The 17,255-nt window shown below is 32.0% G+C and overlaps 1 protein-coding gene across 1 annotated transcript in view; it reads left to right on the top strand.

The window, feature by feature from the left end:
- The first annotated feature begins 8,076 nt into the window (after nucleotides 1-8,076).
- LOC127705938 (uncharacterized) overlaps nucleotides 8,077-17,255 on the top strand; it is a 42,439-nt gene continuing 33,260 nt past the window's right edge. The window contains exon 1 of the mRNA XM_052210652.1: nucleotides 8,077-8,161. The gene's annotated coding sequence lies outside the window, so the exon portion shown is untranslated. The remainder of the gene's footprint in view (nucleotides 8,162-17,255) is intronic.

Below are 17,255 nucleotides of genomic sequence, written 5' to 3'. Positions count from 1 at the left end.
TACCCGGTACAAGTAAACTTACTTTTCAAACACCTTAAGTTTAATGTTAAGTGGCAAATACTTCAAGAATATTAATGACAGATCAATTCAAATACTAAATCAATTATGCAGTTTTTGCAAAGAGGGTAAATTATGGTCACGGTTGGGACATTTAGACTTGGATAGGGGCATCAAAGAAGTAGGTTTGATGAGGCCCAAACTATGATCCTTTAGTTATTTCAAGCTTATATTTCAAACTAGAATTGTATGTCCATTATTGCAATGTATCATAGTTAAAACAATTATAAGATAGGAAATAACTCTTCTCCTGGCCTATTTTGGAAAAGGAATATATTAGCCTTATATGTATGATTTTTTTTATTAGTTGTTATTGGCTTTGAACTAGCTGTCAGTAACTGCGAGTAATCTCAGATCTGTACTTAGTGTCTTTTTGTTGTGGGGATGTATAAATACCATACCACATCCACTCTGTGTTTTTGTTAGATGTATTTCTATTTGTATCCATCTGATGAGTTTTATAGTTTGTTCTTATGTTGTACTGTTACACCACTTTCCCACGTTAGGGGAGGGTTGGCGCCTTCAAACTAGTTTAACCCCGCCACATTCTGTATGTACCTGTCCCAAGTCAAGAGCCTGTAATTCAGTGGTTTTCGTTTGTTACTGTGTAACATATTTGTTTTTCTTTCATTATTTTGTTCAGTTATTAGGTCGTCAGTTTTCTCGTTTGAATTAATTTACATTTGTCATTTCGGGGCCTTGTATAGCTGGCTAAGCGGTATGGGCTTTACTTATTGGCAATCATACCACATCTTCGTATTTTTGTATATATTAGCGTTCCTTACATGACGTCAAAATTAGCATAAATGTCAATGTCGCAGGAAATTCAATGAAAACAGTATAAAAATAAGGACATGTGGTTCGATTGTCAATGAGACAACTATTCACCAGAGTTCAAATGACGAAGATATAAGCAATTATAGGTAACAATCAGGCCTTCAACAATGAGAAAAACCCATACCTTATAGCTAGTCAGCTATGAAGGTCCTGACATGAAAAATGTGAAACAAACCAAACGAGAAAAACTAATGACCTAATTCATAACAATACAATTTACGAAAAACAAATAGCGGTATGATAGATATTAATCAACGGCAACCACTGAATTACAGGCTCCAGAACTGAGACAAGCACATAGTTAATGTGACAGGGCTAAACGTGTTTGTGAGCGCAAAACAACCCTCCTAACCTGGAACAGTAATGTAACAGCATAAAATAACAACAAACTACTAAAATTAATTGAAAAAAGCTAGATACTAACCTACGAAAAAAAAAACTGACAAAAATATAAAAAAAAGTATTGATCTAAAAGTACTCGAAGTTACTGGAAGATACATCAAAGCCAATTCAAACTAACAAATAAACCCTATTTTCCCATGCAGACTAGAATGTCAGTTTATACACTTCTAATTGATTTAGTTTAAAAAAAACCATCATAAACAGTTTATGAAAAGCATGGAGTTTTGCAATGTCAAAATATAAGTATCTACAAGATGTAGGACCAAAAGTGTTCATAGATATAAGAAGATGTGGTAAAAGTGTCAATGAGACAACTCTCCATCCAAGTCACAATTTATAAAAGTAAACCATTATAGGTCAAAGTACGGTCTTCAGCACGGAGCCTTGGCTCACACCAAACAGCAAGCTATAAAGGGCCCCAAAGAATTGAATATGTTAACATGCCTAATGTAAAACCATTCAAACGGGAAAACCAACGGTCTAATCTATATAAAAAACGAGAAACACTTATGAACCACATCAACAAATGACAACTACTGAACATCAGATTCCTGACTTTGGACAGTTGCAAACAATTGCAGCGGGTTTAAACGTTTTAATGGTACCAAACCTTCACCCTGATCTGAAACAATAGTGTAACTTCACAACATAGATAGACACACTATAAAATATCAATTGAAATGGTTTAACTCTATCAAAAGACATATTAACACCAGTGAACATACACTGAACAAATAAATTTGATCTATGATACAATGTAAATACAAACTGTTTAGCATACATATTAAGGTATGTATTAATTTATCAAAAACAAAATCAATGTTTGTAATGATGAAAACAATATTAATGTTTGTAATGATGAAGACAATATTTAAGATCTAACAACAGTGAAAACACTCATTCCTTCAATTTTAAATTTCAGCAAAGACAATCTGATGAAACTATAACTCTTATCTTAAAAAAACCATCAAAGATACCAGGCTGATAATTTTAAAGTGCGACAGACGCGCGTTTCGTCTACACGAGACTCATCAGTGGCGTTCGAGTTAAAACAGTTAAAAGCCCAAATTAAATACGGAAATTCCGAAAAGTTGTTCCAAATACGACTAAGCCAATATAGGCTCGGAATAGAAGACCTTAATGTTTTGAATAATTCAACATTTTATAAATAGAAAATAAACATTTCCTGTCAACACGTACAATTTAAATAACAAATTAACATTGGATAAGACTTTTTTAATGTTTATAAATATAAATTAGATGAAATGACAGACGGTTCTTCGTCTTTTCGTTTATCTTTATTCTAGTTTCTGTACTTTTGAATTATGGACACTCATTGACTAAAATTAGATTCAAAAATGCATTGAAGAGCTTTACACTTTAAATTATCTATATAGACTGCTTGACCCAGTTAAAAGATGCACTTTGTTTTTAAACTCGTATACGTACACAATTCTATTAGGTTTCTGATAAAAAGAAACATGTTTGCAAGTAGTTGGATACATGTCTATACTCATACAGAACAGAAAGCCTTAAAATCTAGGGAACCCATTATCATTAGATTTTTATATACCATATCGCATATGTGTCGACCGACTGTGCGAACCCTCATGGGTAGTCAAGGTTGTTAAACACCCTCTAGTAGTAGTTTATGTGTACCATAAACTTAAGCATTTCGTCCATGTTTGGGATGTTTTAACTGTATAAGCGGAGCAGGTACACGTCCTAAATCATGTATTAATATGAATATAAGTCAATATTGTATTTTTATATCTTCTTTACGTACACAAATTTTCATTCTGGTATAGTCGCCATATACATGCATCTGTGTTCCGAAGCTTTATCAACAATAGTAGACTGGCTGAAATGTCTTGCCCGCTTAGTGATTATGCCTAGCGTACTGAAAATCTTTGAAACCAAAGTGATCACAAAAAATATTCAAAAACTTAATTATCAAAAATTACAAGTTGTAATGAAGTTAGTATAGTGTCTGTCAAAGAAAGCTTTCAGAACTTAGATTCATGATGCATGTCTTTACACCACATAGTTTAACAGTTTATAAGTAGTTGTTCTGATATATGATATATTGTATGCATTTGATACGGTGCATTTATCATAGATATATTTTAATCTCCATTTATGAAAATCTATAGAGCAGAGAATTTTGATTTTTTTTGTATCAATTTCATATGTAGATTCAAATATTTTTCACTTCAAACGATAAAGTAAAACTTCTTCAGGACTTATATAGGATGTATAGCTCAGTGCCCGCAACAAAAAGAAGCCAAGGTAAAGTGTTAATCTCTTCTTCACAAATACGTATTCAATTGAATCTCGAGGAAATTGAAGGAACCAACTGAAAACAGTTATAAATTGGTAAATGATTGATTTACTTTCAATTTATACATTAGTTACATTGGTAAAAAGCATCCAAAACATAAATTCAGTATATAAATAAATGTGTATGTCCCCATACGAAATTTTACATAACGTTTATATATGATAATTAACGGCGTTTTTCTAACAATGACGTCAACTTTTAAAGTCAGGCGGATTTTTATATCTATTCCTTTCCTTTTAATTTTGGGGATGGTGGGCAGCAGCTACATATATGGTAAATGCATAAACTTTTTTTAAATACCACTCCTAACATTGTCATGGTATCCCACCCTTTTCAAAATCTTTGAACTGCACCTAAAAGTTTATTACTAACATATTTTAAATCTACGATGCAAACCTATTTTACGACATCTTTGGACTTTTATGATAAATACTGTGTCTGGTCTCTTATGTTTACTTATCTATGCAGTAACTGTACATCGCATATGTTCACGTCAATCGTTTTGTACCAAACGACTGTCCCTAGTTTAGTGAAAGATCCGTGTTTTACTTGCTCGGATTATTAATATTAAAAACTATATCTTTGTAACTATTTTGTTTTTTCAAAACTACATATGTACAGTTATGCTACAAATCTACAACTCAACTCTCAGTTTTAGGCTACACGTGCTGTTCTTATCTATAGTCATGCATATTCAACAGGTATGTAGGCGTGTCAAAATCGTATCATACGCGATAATGACCAGCCAGTACACACTGTATTGATTTCATTAACCAGTATTAAAAAGATAAATATAACATCCCCGCCCACAATTTAGAAATTTCTAAAAATTTCTCACTGGTAGATGAAATCTGTAAATATAAAAATTATGAATAATAACTAAAAAAAAATCTGAAACAATATTTATGCAAATAAATTGTACTTTAATATACACACATTAAAAAAAAAACCAAAAGTTCTCATTAAAATACTATGTTTTAAATTTAGTAACTGCGAAATGTGGATACTAAAAATAAACAAGAAAGTTTTGAAAGATCTAGAATAAAAGGTTTCTTTTTCTTCGTTAAAATATGCAGTAAAAAAAATATTACGTCAAAATGTGTATGAAAACAGAAAACTATAAAACATTTTTTAATTAGAATCAATGATCATGGTTTAAACTTAATGACCAGTGTAATTCACTTACAGTTTCATTTTCAATTTTTTAAACGGAAATTCTGTTTATCTGATTTATCAAAATGACAAGTGTGCATAAATTTTATGGTTACAAATCAACAAATCTAACCACCAAAGCTCATTATAACTCATTATACAAGAAACCACAACACCATTAATATCTCTGTGAATATTCAGACGCAGATGTTCGATACCAGAGGTCGTAAAATCTTGACCATTAAACTTTCACTTGTTTATCTAACGGATACTTCCAAGAGCACGACAGATTACAACTGTCAACTTTGCTCAAGTGAACACCTGCGATGCATAAATTGTAGCTTTCAAATTAAACATACATGTTTCAAAGTGATGACACTAGCAGAGACCCGTGACTCTTAATATATTTCAAATAATAATAACTAGTCTATTCTCATTCACTCACATAATCACTATTATATTCTATGATCAGTAGATTTAAAGATTCACACAACATTCAGTCAAAATAGATATTAATATATGAAAACAAAGGTTATTTCTAGCATAACATCTTTTGCGCTACTACATCTACCGGCCACCAATTTTTGGCCCCTCTAACAAAATCCTGGCCACCAATTTTTGGCCACTATAACAAAATCCCGGCCACCAATTTTTGGCCACTATTACACTTTTTACCTCTTCTATCATTTGATTTCACCAAATATTCCTAATACAATAAGTCACTCAAATAGCAAAAAATAACTTTTAAATATAACCATATCAGCACGATTTCAGTATTAACAACAAATATAATAGTACTTCTAAATGCAGTCACGTGTAGCCCTATATAATTATATATAAGCATGCAAAAAAAATTTCAATAAGATCAAATATAATACACAAATGAAGTAAATGTCACTAACAGTTCAATGTAAATCAATTAACACAAATGATATCAACAAAATGTCAAAGTTATTTAATATTATCACAAAAATATTCTTTCATCGTCATCTGTGGTATCCGTGGTTTTGGTATTAATTTAAGGTGCATCTATAAGGAGTGGCGAGACAATTTTCACACACTCAATTTCAGAATCTTGTGGCGAGGCAATTCTCACACACAAGAATAAACTTTTTATCTTGACTAGCTGTGGCGAGGCAATTCTCACACACAAGTATAAACTTTTCATCTTGACTAGCTGTGGCGAGGCAATTCTCACACACAGATCAGTAAGAAACATATGAAACAATGTTGGTTGTGGCGAAACAATTTTCACACACAAAAATAAAATCACATTATCATCGGAGCAAATGGGTTAAAAAAAAAACATACACTTGATCCAATATTAAACAGCTGAGCGGTTATCGTTTTTTCATATTTAGAAATAATTTGGCACTAGTAGATAAAGCGCAAAATTCCAGAGTGTTTGGTAAGCCGTCCTACTTCTAATATGAAGATGCAAATCCATCGTTAAATGTAAAGTTTAGAAATAATAAAGATACATGTCCATAATACTATTGAAAATTCCGTTGCTGTATATAAAGTTCCTGAAATGTTATGGTTAGCTAATATGTCTCACTTGTTTAGATGCACTTCCATGATAATATTGAAATCCCACTGCTTTATTAATATAGTTCCCAATATATATATTAGTTGAAAAATTATGGTTAGCAAATATGTCTCACGTAATTGTTTTAATCACCGTGCTGGTCCGACGATAGCACCTCCGATATTAATTAACAGATTCCGAAATGTTATACAATCAGCAAAAATCCATGTTAATCAAAAGAAAAAACGTTAATACTTCCTGGAGAAAAACAAGCCATTGTGAACTGATTTCAGCAACTGCTACGAAATTAAAGTTGTATCTTGCCGTTGTGCATAGTGTTTTTTTAAACAATTAAAGTGCACCGATCAGAATATTAATATACAAAACTTAACAATTCAAAATATAACTTAATTTAGGTCCTCTACCATGAAAGATCCGTGTTTTACTTGCTCGGATTATTAATATTAAAAACTATATCTTTGTAACTATTTTGTATTTTCAAAACTACATATGTACAGTTATGCTACAAATCTACAACTCAACTCTCAGTTTTAGGCTACACGTGTTGTTCTTATCTATAGTCATGCATATTCAACAGGTATGTAGGCGTGTCAAAATCGTATCATACGCGATAATGACCAGCCAGTACACACTGTATTGATTTCATTAACCAGTATTAAAAAGATAAATATAACATCCCCGCCCACAAATTAGAAATTTCTAAAAAAAATGCATTTTATTTCTTTTAATCCATCTAAGAAGCTTGTATTCTTATGGAACCTACAGTATTTTACGGTTCGTGACAAATTTATGTAGACAAAAGCGTTGAAAATAATATATGATGGGAGAGGGGTATTAAGTGAGGGGCGTAAAAGGGGGGGGGGGTATCTGCACCGAAGAACGCGAAATAAAATTGCCATTTCACGATGAACGAACAATTAAAAATGTCTTGCACGTTGATCTTTTTACCGATTTCACGAAACACATGAATAACGAACCCTTTTCACGGCTGCACGTGAAATAAAAATGGCAAAACACGTTGCACGAAAATAACCCTTTACCACCCTCTTAAGTGGCTATGATTTTATAAAAATAAGAAGATGTGGTATGATCTCCACCAGAGACCAAATGACGTTGAAGTTAACAACTACAGGTCACCGTACGGCCTTCAACATTGAGCAAAATCCATACAGCATAGTAATCTAAAAAAGGCCCCAACATTTTTTGAAGTTTATGATTAGTTCGCTTGCTTTGCTAAAAGCTTTAAATTATATAAATTCCATATGTAATGGTAAAAAGCATCCAAAACATAAATTCAGAAATATTGAATTTGACGTTATGGTAAGAATTAAAGAAAGGTATAGTCGCCATATACATGAATCTGTGTTTCGAAGATTTATAAACAATCGTAGACTGGTTGAAATGTCTTGCCCGCTTAGTGATTACGACTAGCGTACTGAAAGTCTTTGAAACCAAAGTGATCACAAAAAATATTCAAAAACTTAATTATCAAAAATTACAAGTTGTAATGAATTTAGTATAGAGTCTGTGAAAGAAAGCTTTTAGAACTTAGATTCATGATGCATGCCTCTACACCACATAGTTTAACAGTTTATAAGTAGTTGTTCTCATATATCATATATTATATGCATTTGATACGGTGCATTTATCATAGATATATTTAAGACTCCATTCATGAAAATCTATAGAGCAGAGAATTTTGATTTTTTTTTATTTATTTCATATGTAGATTCAAATATTTTTCACTTCAAACGATAAAGTAAAACTTCTTCAGGACTTATATAGGATGTATAGCTCAGTGCCCGCAACAAAAAGAAGCCAAGGTAAAGTGTTAATCTCTTCTTCACAAATACGTATTCAATTGAATCTCGAGGAAATTGAAGGAACCAACTGAAAACAGTTATAAATTGGTAAATGATTGATTTACTTTCAATTTATACATTAGTTACATTGGTAAAAAGCATCCAAAACATAAATTCAGTATATAAATAAATGTGTATGTCCCCATACGAAATTTTACATAACGTTTATATATGATATTTAACGGCGTTTTTCTAACAATGACGTCAACTTATGAAGTCAGAGGCGGATTTTTATATCAATTCCCTTTCTTTTAGTTTTGGGGGTGGTGGGCAGCAGCTACATATATGGTAAATGCATAAACTTTTTTTAAATGCCACTCCTAACGTTGTCATGGTATCCCACCCTTTTCAAAATCTTTGAACTGCACCTAAAAGTTAATTACTAACATATTTTAAATCTACGATGCAAACCTATTTTACGACATCTTTGGACTTTTATGATAAATACTGTGTCTGGTCTCTTATGTTTACTTATCTATGCAGTAACTGTACATCGCATATGTTCACGTCAATCGTTTTGTACCAAACGACTGTCCCTAGTTTAGTGAAAGATCCGTGTTTTACTTGCTCGGATTATTAATATTAAAAACCATATCTTTGTAACTATTTTGTATTTTCAAAACTACATATGTACAGTTATGCTACAAATCTACAACTCAACTCTCAGTTTTAGGCTACACGTGCTGTTCTTATCTATAGTCATGCATATTCAACAGGTATGTAGGCGTGTCAAAATCGTATCATACGCGATAATGACCAGCCAGTACACACTGTATTGATTTCATTAACCAGTATTAAAAAGATAAATATAACATCCCCGCCCACAATTTAGAAATTTCTAAAAATTTCTTACTGGTAGATGAAATCTGTAAATATAAAAATTATGAATAATAACTAAAAAAAAATCTGAAACAATCTATATGCAAATAAACTGTACTTTAATATACACACATTAAAAAAAAAACCAAAAGTTCTCATTAAAATACTATGTTTTAAATTTAGTAACTGCGAAATGTGGATACTAAAAATAAACAAGAAAGTTTTGAAAGATCTAGAATAAAAGGTTTCTTCTCTTCGTTAAAATATGCAGTAAAAAAAATATTACGTCAAAATGTATATGAAAACAGAAAACTATAAAACATTCTTTAATTAGAATCAATGATCATGGTTTAAACTTAATGACCAGTGTAATTCACTTACAGTTTTATTTTCAATTTTTGAAACGGAAATTCTGTTTATCTGATTTATCAAAATGACAAGTGTGCATAAATTTTATGGTTACAAATCAACAAATCTAACCACCAAAGCTCATTATAACTCATTACACAAGAAACCACAACACCATTAATATCTCTGTGAATATTCAGACGCAGATGTTCGATACCAGCGGTCGTAAAATCTTGACCATTAAACTTTCACTTGTTTATCTAACGGATACTTCCAAGAGCACGACAGATTACAACTGTCAACTTTGCTCAAGTGAACACCTGCGATGCATAAATTGTAGCTTTCAAATTAAACATACATGTTTCAAAGTGATGACACTAGCAGAGACCCGTGACTCTTAATATATTTCAAATAATAATAACTAGTCTATTATCATTCACTCACATAATCACTATTATATTCTATGATCAGTAGATTTAAAGATTCACACAACATTCAGTCAAAATAGATATTAATATATGAAAACAAAGGTTATTTCTAGCATAACATCTTTTGCGCTACTACATCTGTTGTTCAACGTTTAAACATTTAACAAAATCCCGGCCACCAATTTTTGACCCCTATAACGAAATCCCGGCCACCAATTTTTGGCCACTATACCAAATCCCGGCCACCAATTTTTGGTCATTATAACAAAATACCGGCCATCAATTTTTGGCCCCTCTAACAAAATCCTGGCCACCAATTTTTGGCCACTATAACAAAATCCCGGCCACCAATTTTTGGCCACTATTACACTTTTTACCTCTTCTATCATTTGATTTCACCAAATATTCCTAATACAATAAGTCACTCAAATAGCAAAAAATAACTTTTAAATATAACCTTATCAGCACGATTTCAGTATTAACAACAAATATAATAGTACTTCTAAATGCAGTCACGTGTAGCCCTATATAATTATATATAAGCATGCAAAAAAAATTTCAATAAGATCAAATATAATACACAAATGAAGTAAATGTCACTAACAGTTCAATGTAAATCAATTAACACAAATGATATCAACAAAATGTCAAAGTTATTTAATATTATCACAAAAATATTCTTCCATCGTCATCTGTGGTATCTGGGGTTTTGGTATTAATTTAAGGTACATCTATAAGGAGTGGCGAGACAATTTTCACACACTCAATTTCAGAATCTTGTGGCGAGGCAATTCTCACACACAAGAATAAACTTTTTATCTTGACTAGCTGTGGCGAGGCAATTCTCACACACAAGTATAAACTTTTCATCTTGACTAGCTGTGGCGAGGCAATTCTCACACACAGATCAGTAAGAAACATATGAAACAATGTTGGTTGTGGCGAAACAATTTTCACACACAAAAATAAAATCACATTATCATCGGAGCAAACGGGTTAAAAAAAACATACACTTAATCCAATATTAAACAGCTGAGCGGTTATCGTTTTTTCATATTTAGAAATAATTTGGCACTAGTAGATAAAGCGCAAAATTCCAGAGTGTTTGGTAAGCCGTCCTACTTCTAATATGAAGATGCAAATCCATCGTTAAATGTAAAGTTTAGAAATAATAAAGATACATGTCCATAATACTATTGAAAATTCCGTTGCTGTATATAAAGTTCCTGAAATGTTATGGTTGGCTAATATGTCTCACTTGTTTAGATGCACTTCCATGATAATATTGAAATCCCACTGCTTTATTAATATAGTTCCCACTATATATATTAGTTGAAAAATTATGGTTAGCAAATATGTCTCACGTAATTGTTTTAATCACCGTGCTGGTCCGACGATAGCACCTCCGATATTAATTAACAGATTCCGAAATGTTATACAATCAGCAAAAATCCATGTAAATCAAAAGAAAAAACGTTAATACTTCCTGGAGAAAAACAAGCCATTGTGAACTGATTTCAGCAACTGCTACGAAATTAAAGTTGTATCTTACCGTTGTGCATAGTGTTTTTCTAAACAATTAAAGTTCACCGATCAGAATATTAATATACAAAACATAACAATTCAAAATATAACTTTAGGTCCTCTACCATGAAAGATCCGTGTTTTACTTGCTCGGATTATTAATTTTTAAAAACTATATCTTTGTAACTATTTTGTATTTTCAAAACTACATATGTACAGTTATGCTACAAATCTACAACTCAACTCTCAGTTTTAGGCTACACGTGCTGTTCTTATCTATAGTCATGCATATTCAACAGGTATGTAGGCGTGTCAAAACCGTATCATACGCGATAATGACCAGCCAGTACACACTGAATTGATTTCATTAACCAGTATTAAAAAGATAAATATAACATCCCCGCCCACAAATTAGAAATTTCTAAAAAAAAAATGCATTTTATTTCTTTAAATCCATCTAAGAAGCTTGTATTCTTATGGAACCTACAGTATTTTACGGTTCGTGACAAATTTATGTAGACAAAAGCGTTGAAAATAATATATGATGGGAGGGGGGTATTAAGTGAGGGGCGTAAAAGGGGGGGGGGGGGTATCTGCACCGAAGAACGCGAAATAAAATTGCCATTTCACGATGAACGAACAATTAAAAATGTCTTGCACGTTGATCTTTTTACCGATTTCACGAAACACATGAATAACGAACCCTTTTCACGGCTGCACGTGAAATAAAAATGGCAAAACACGTTGCACGAAAATAACCCTTTACCACCCTCTTAAGTGGCTATGATTTTATAAAAATAAGAAAATGTGGTATGATCTCCACCAGGGACCAAATGACGTTGAAGTTAACAACTACAGGTCACCGTACGGCCTTCAACATTGAGCAAAATCCATACAGCATAGTAATCTAAAAAAGGCCCCAAAATTTTTTGAAGTTTATGATTAGTTCGCTTGCTTTGCTAAAAGCTTTAAATTATATAAATTCCATATGTAATGGTAAAAAGCATCCAAAACATAAATTCAGAAATATTGAATTTGACGATAACGGTAAGAACTTAAGAAGGGTATAGTCGCCATATACATGAATCTATGTTTCGAAGATTTATAAACAATCGTAGACTGGTTGAAATGTCTTGCCCGCTTAGTGATTACGACTAGCGTACTGAAAGTCTTTGAAACCAAAGTGATCACAAAAAATATTCAAAAACTTAATTATCAAAAATTACAAGTTGTAATGAATTTAGTATAGAGTCTGTGAAAGAAAGCTTTTAGAACTTAGATTCATGATGCATGTCTCTACACCACATAGTTTAACAGTTTATAAGTAGTTGTTCTCATATATCATATATTATATGCATTTGATACGGTGCATTTATCATAGATATATTTAAGACTCCATTCATGAAAATCTATAGAGCAGAGAATTTTGATTTTTTTTTATTAATTTCATATGTAGATTCAAATATTTTTCACTTCAAACGATAAAGTAAAACTTCTTCAGGACTTATATAGGATGTATAGCTCAGTGCCCGCAACAAAAAGAAGCCAAAGTAAAGTGTTAATCTCTTCTTCACAAATACGTATTCAATTGAATCTCGAGGAAATTGAAGGAACCAACTGAAAACAGTTATAAATTGGTAAATGATTGATTAACTTTCAATTTATACATTAGTTACATTGGTAAAAAGCATCCAAAACATAAATTCAGTATATAAATAAATGTGTATGTCCCCATACGAAATTTTACATAACGTTTATATATGATATTTAACGGCGTTTTTCTAACAATGACGTCAACTTATGAAGTCAGAGCCGGATTTTTATATCTATTCCTTTTCTTTTAGTTTTGGGGGTGGGCAGCAGCTACGTATATGGTAAATGCATAAACTTTTTTTAAATGCCACTCCTAACGTTGTCATGGTATCCCACCCTTTTCAAAATCTTTGAACTGCACCTAGAAGTTAATTACTAACATATTTTAAATCTACGATGCAAACCTATTTTACGACATCTTTGGACTTTTATGATAAATACTGTGTCTGGTCTTTTATGTTTACTTATCTATGGGGTAACTGTACATCGCATATATTCACGTCAATCGTTTTATACCAAACGACTGTCCCTAGTATAGATAAATGCATTTTATTTCTTTAAATCCATCTAAGAAGCTTGTATTCTTATGGAACCTACAGTATTTTACGGTTCGTGACAAATTTATGTAGACAAAAGCGTTGAAAATAATATATATGATGGGAGGGGGATATTAAGTGAGGGGCGTAAAAGGGGGGGGGGGGGGTATCTGCACGGAAGAACGCGAAATAAAATGGCCATTTCACGATGAACGAACAATTAAAAATGTCTTGCACGTTGATCTTTTTACCGATTTCACGAAACACATGAATAACGAACCCTTTTCACGGCGCGTTCAAATTTAAGAAAAATGTATAGGCATTTTATGGAAGCTTTATTGATTTTTCTGTGAACTTTGAAACAAGAATCTGGTGAGATAAAACCAGGAATGAGCTGGCAAATTTACAGCAAACTGGGGTTTCTGTATTTTGGAAGACGCTTTCAGCATATTTTTACCTGCCACATTCTATGCCTATTTTCCAATCTATCGTGGACCACAACTCCTGGACGGCATAAGTGATAATCATCAATATCGAACTTGACCTCCATTTTTTTTATCAGAAACAACATATCAAAATTTTAAAAGAATTGGACAAATGGTTTCTGTGTAAAAGCACAGAAACGACATAAAGTGTTATTTCCAATAGATCAAGGACCATAACTCTTGAACGGTAAAAGAGAAATCATCAAAACCGAGCTTGACCTCCATTTTGTCATTTGTCATAAATAACAAAAATAAATAACAGCAAAAAGCATTGTCTATTAGATATGCTACTTATTCTAGTATTTCATGAGTTTTTTTGTCTCCTTTACATCTACAATTAATGCTCTTTTTGGATCAAAGCAATATTTGCATTTTACTCTTCGAAGTAGCTGTTTTATTCCAATGTATATGTTATGCGTATTGTACTGGATAGTATGTCTTTTTAACCGTTGTATCATAAAACAATGAGGACCAGGTATATCCTCATATTAGATAGAAAACAAAATTCATTCTAAAGAAGCACACTTTCTATTTACCTTCGATTCAATTCAAGGCAAGTTCAAGTAACGCTTTGAGTTATTACAATGTATCTTGGATTGATTGATTGATTGTTGGTTGCTTAACGTCCAGTGGCAAATAATATTTCATGCATGTTGAGGACGACAATGTATCTTGGATGATCATCTTTCATTTTTATCATCGGTTACATACTTAGTACATTAAAGTTAAAATCACACAAAAGGATAAATTTGCCGTATCAAAGAATGCTAGAAAAAAGTACTGTAAGTTAGAAGATTTCTTTTAAAATGACAATCTAATATCGACCCATTGCTTCTAACTATGTTGTATTTAACACCGCCATAGAAAATACACAATGCACTGCATCCTTGTAATATTAATCAAAAAAATAATCCTTTATACTTTAAATTATTTATCCAGACTGTTTGACCCAGTTAAAATATGTACTGTCTTATTTCAACCTCGAATGTGTATTATAGAGAGCAAACAAAATCAATAGAAATCCCCAAAATACATAATGTTTAGATCTAACAGCATAGCAACAACCTTTGTCAATAGTGTTAAATAATGCAAAAGATTGTTTTTTTTGTTGTTCTGACAGTACTACTGAAAAACCAAACCTGATACAAAAACGTCATTTATATCGAACTCGGACAACTTGAATTCTACTTCCACAGTAAGTCTCTTAACTTATGACCAAATTTATAAAAGAAAATTAGCAATTTATGATATCGAAACCTACGAAAGCCTATTAGGGTCACACAAAAAAATATTTATCTCGTAATTACGAGATAAAAAAGGATTATCTCGTAATTACGCGATAGTTTTCTCGTAATTACGCGATAATTATCTCGTAATTACGCGATAGTTTTCTCGTAATTACGAAATATTTATCTCGTAATTACGCGATAAATATTTTTTTTTTGTGACCCTAATAGGCTTTCGTAGAAACCAGCATATATAGAAAAAATATTTAAAGATTATTTAAATGTGCTATTAAAGTTATCAATTAAATTGTGTTTTATCGGGTTGTTTGTGGTATTCATCAGCATCCATGTAGAAGAACTTTCTAGGCTTATATTTTGAGATGGATTCGTTTCATATCTGTTCATAAATCAGGATAATAATAAATACCCTGAAAAAATAAAAACAAGAAGAAGATTCAGACCATATATCAAGTTAATACTTTAGTACATAGGTTTTACTATTCGTGTAATATGATAAACAAATGTTTTACTTATAAAAATATAAATAAATGTGTTCTCATCGTGTTTTTAAACATATGTTTATATTGATGAGCGTATCTGACAGTTTAGTCCACACGCGCAAAAAAACAATAAACGGTAATGATTAAAATAAGCAAATTAACAAAACTCTGAACAAAAGCTGTTTGCTGTGTCAATGCGGTAAGCATAAAAATAGCAACAAACAAAAATATGAACATTTCAAAAACATCACTTTAAAAGCTTACTTCGCACGAGGTGCAAAGGCACCCTGAATAGTTCTACATGAGTTTTGGATTACATTCTTTCAGGATTATAGAATATACCTGTATAACAAATAAACCTATTGTAATCCATATAATACTGTACGTCCCCAACTGTGCACGATTTGCATTAGTACTTTGTGCTTATTGTAATATCCTTCATGGTGGAATATGGACTTCTCCCTTTATTTGGAAAGTTAGTAAAGTTTTCTTTGGAAAATACTGATTGACATTGATCATTTAGAATGTTAGGTTTGTTGTTACTTTGGAGAAATCCCATTTTATATTTTTAAGGTGCTGCTCCCGTCCATTCTTGGTCTTTGCTCTTCTTATATGACCAGATTTTTTTTTTTGCAATTGTCTTTATAATCAGAGCTGACTTCCTCCATGTACTTCTTATTTGCTTGCCTAATTTTCCATTGTACTTTTTGTTGTAGCCTCTTATACCTAACCATGTCTCTCTTCTCTTTAGTTTTTCTGGCCTTCTTGAGTGCTTTTTCGTTTCTTTTATATTTTGTGTCTAATGGTTGAATTAATCCATGGATTGGTGTGTGTTCCTTTAATCATTGTTAACGGTACTCTCTTTTCTATAGTATATTTTATGGCTGTTTTGAAAGCCTGTCACAAATGTTCAACATTTCTGTCTCTAATTGATTTGAATTTTGTTATGAAAGTTTTAAGGTCTCCCTCTATTTTGTATATTTCTGTTTTTTTTCCATATAAAATTGAGAATGGAAATGGGGAATATGTCAAAGAGACAACAACCGGCCAAAGAGCAGACACAAATGGGTCTTCAACGCAGCGAGAAAATCCCGCACCCGGAGGTGGTCCTCAGCTGGCCCCTAAATAAAAATGTGTACTAGTTCAGTGAAAATGGACGTTACACTAAACTCCAAAACATATAAATGAACTAAAATTAAAAAACACACAAGACTAACAAAGGCCAGAGGCTCCTTACTTGGGACAATATATAAATGCGGCGGGGTTAAACATGTTTTGTGAGATCTCAACCTCCCCCTATACCTCTAGCCAATGTAGAATAAAGAAACACACAGCGATACGCACAGTAAAACTCAGTTTAAAAGAAGTCCGAGTCCGATGTCAGAATAGGTAACAAAAGAAACTAAGCAAAATGACAATGATACATAAATTAACAAAAGACTACTAGCAGTTACTGACATGCCAGCTCCAGACCTCAATTAAACTGATTGAAAGATTATGTCTTCGTCATATGAAAATCAAGTACAATCCCTCCCGTTAGGGGTTTAGTATCATACCATCATAAAATATATGAGAAGAACATAACCCGTATCATGC

This window comes from Mytilus californianus, unplaced genomic scaffold (assembly GCF_021869535.1).
Source record: "Mytilus californianus isolate M0D057914Y unplaced genomic scaffold, xbMytCali1.0.p SCAF_1, whole genome shotgun sequence".
Taxonomy (NCBI): Eukaryota; Metazoa; Mollusca; class Bivalvia; order Mytilida; family Mytilidae; genus Mytilus; species Mytilus californianus.
Note: the sequence above shows the minus strand (reverse complement) of the source record. Positions and strands in the feature narration are given on the sequence as shown.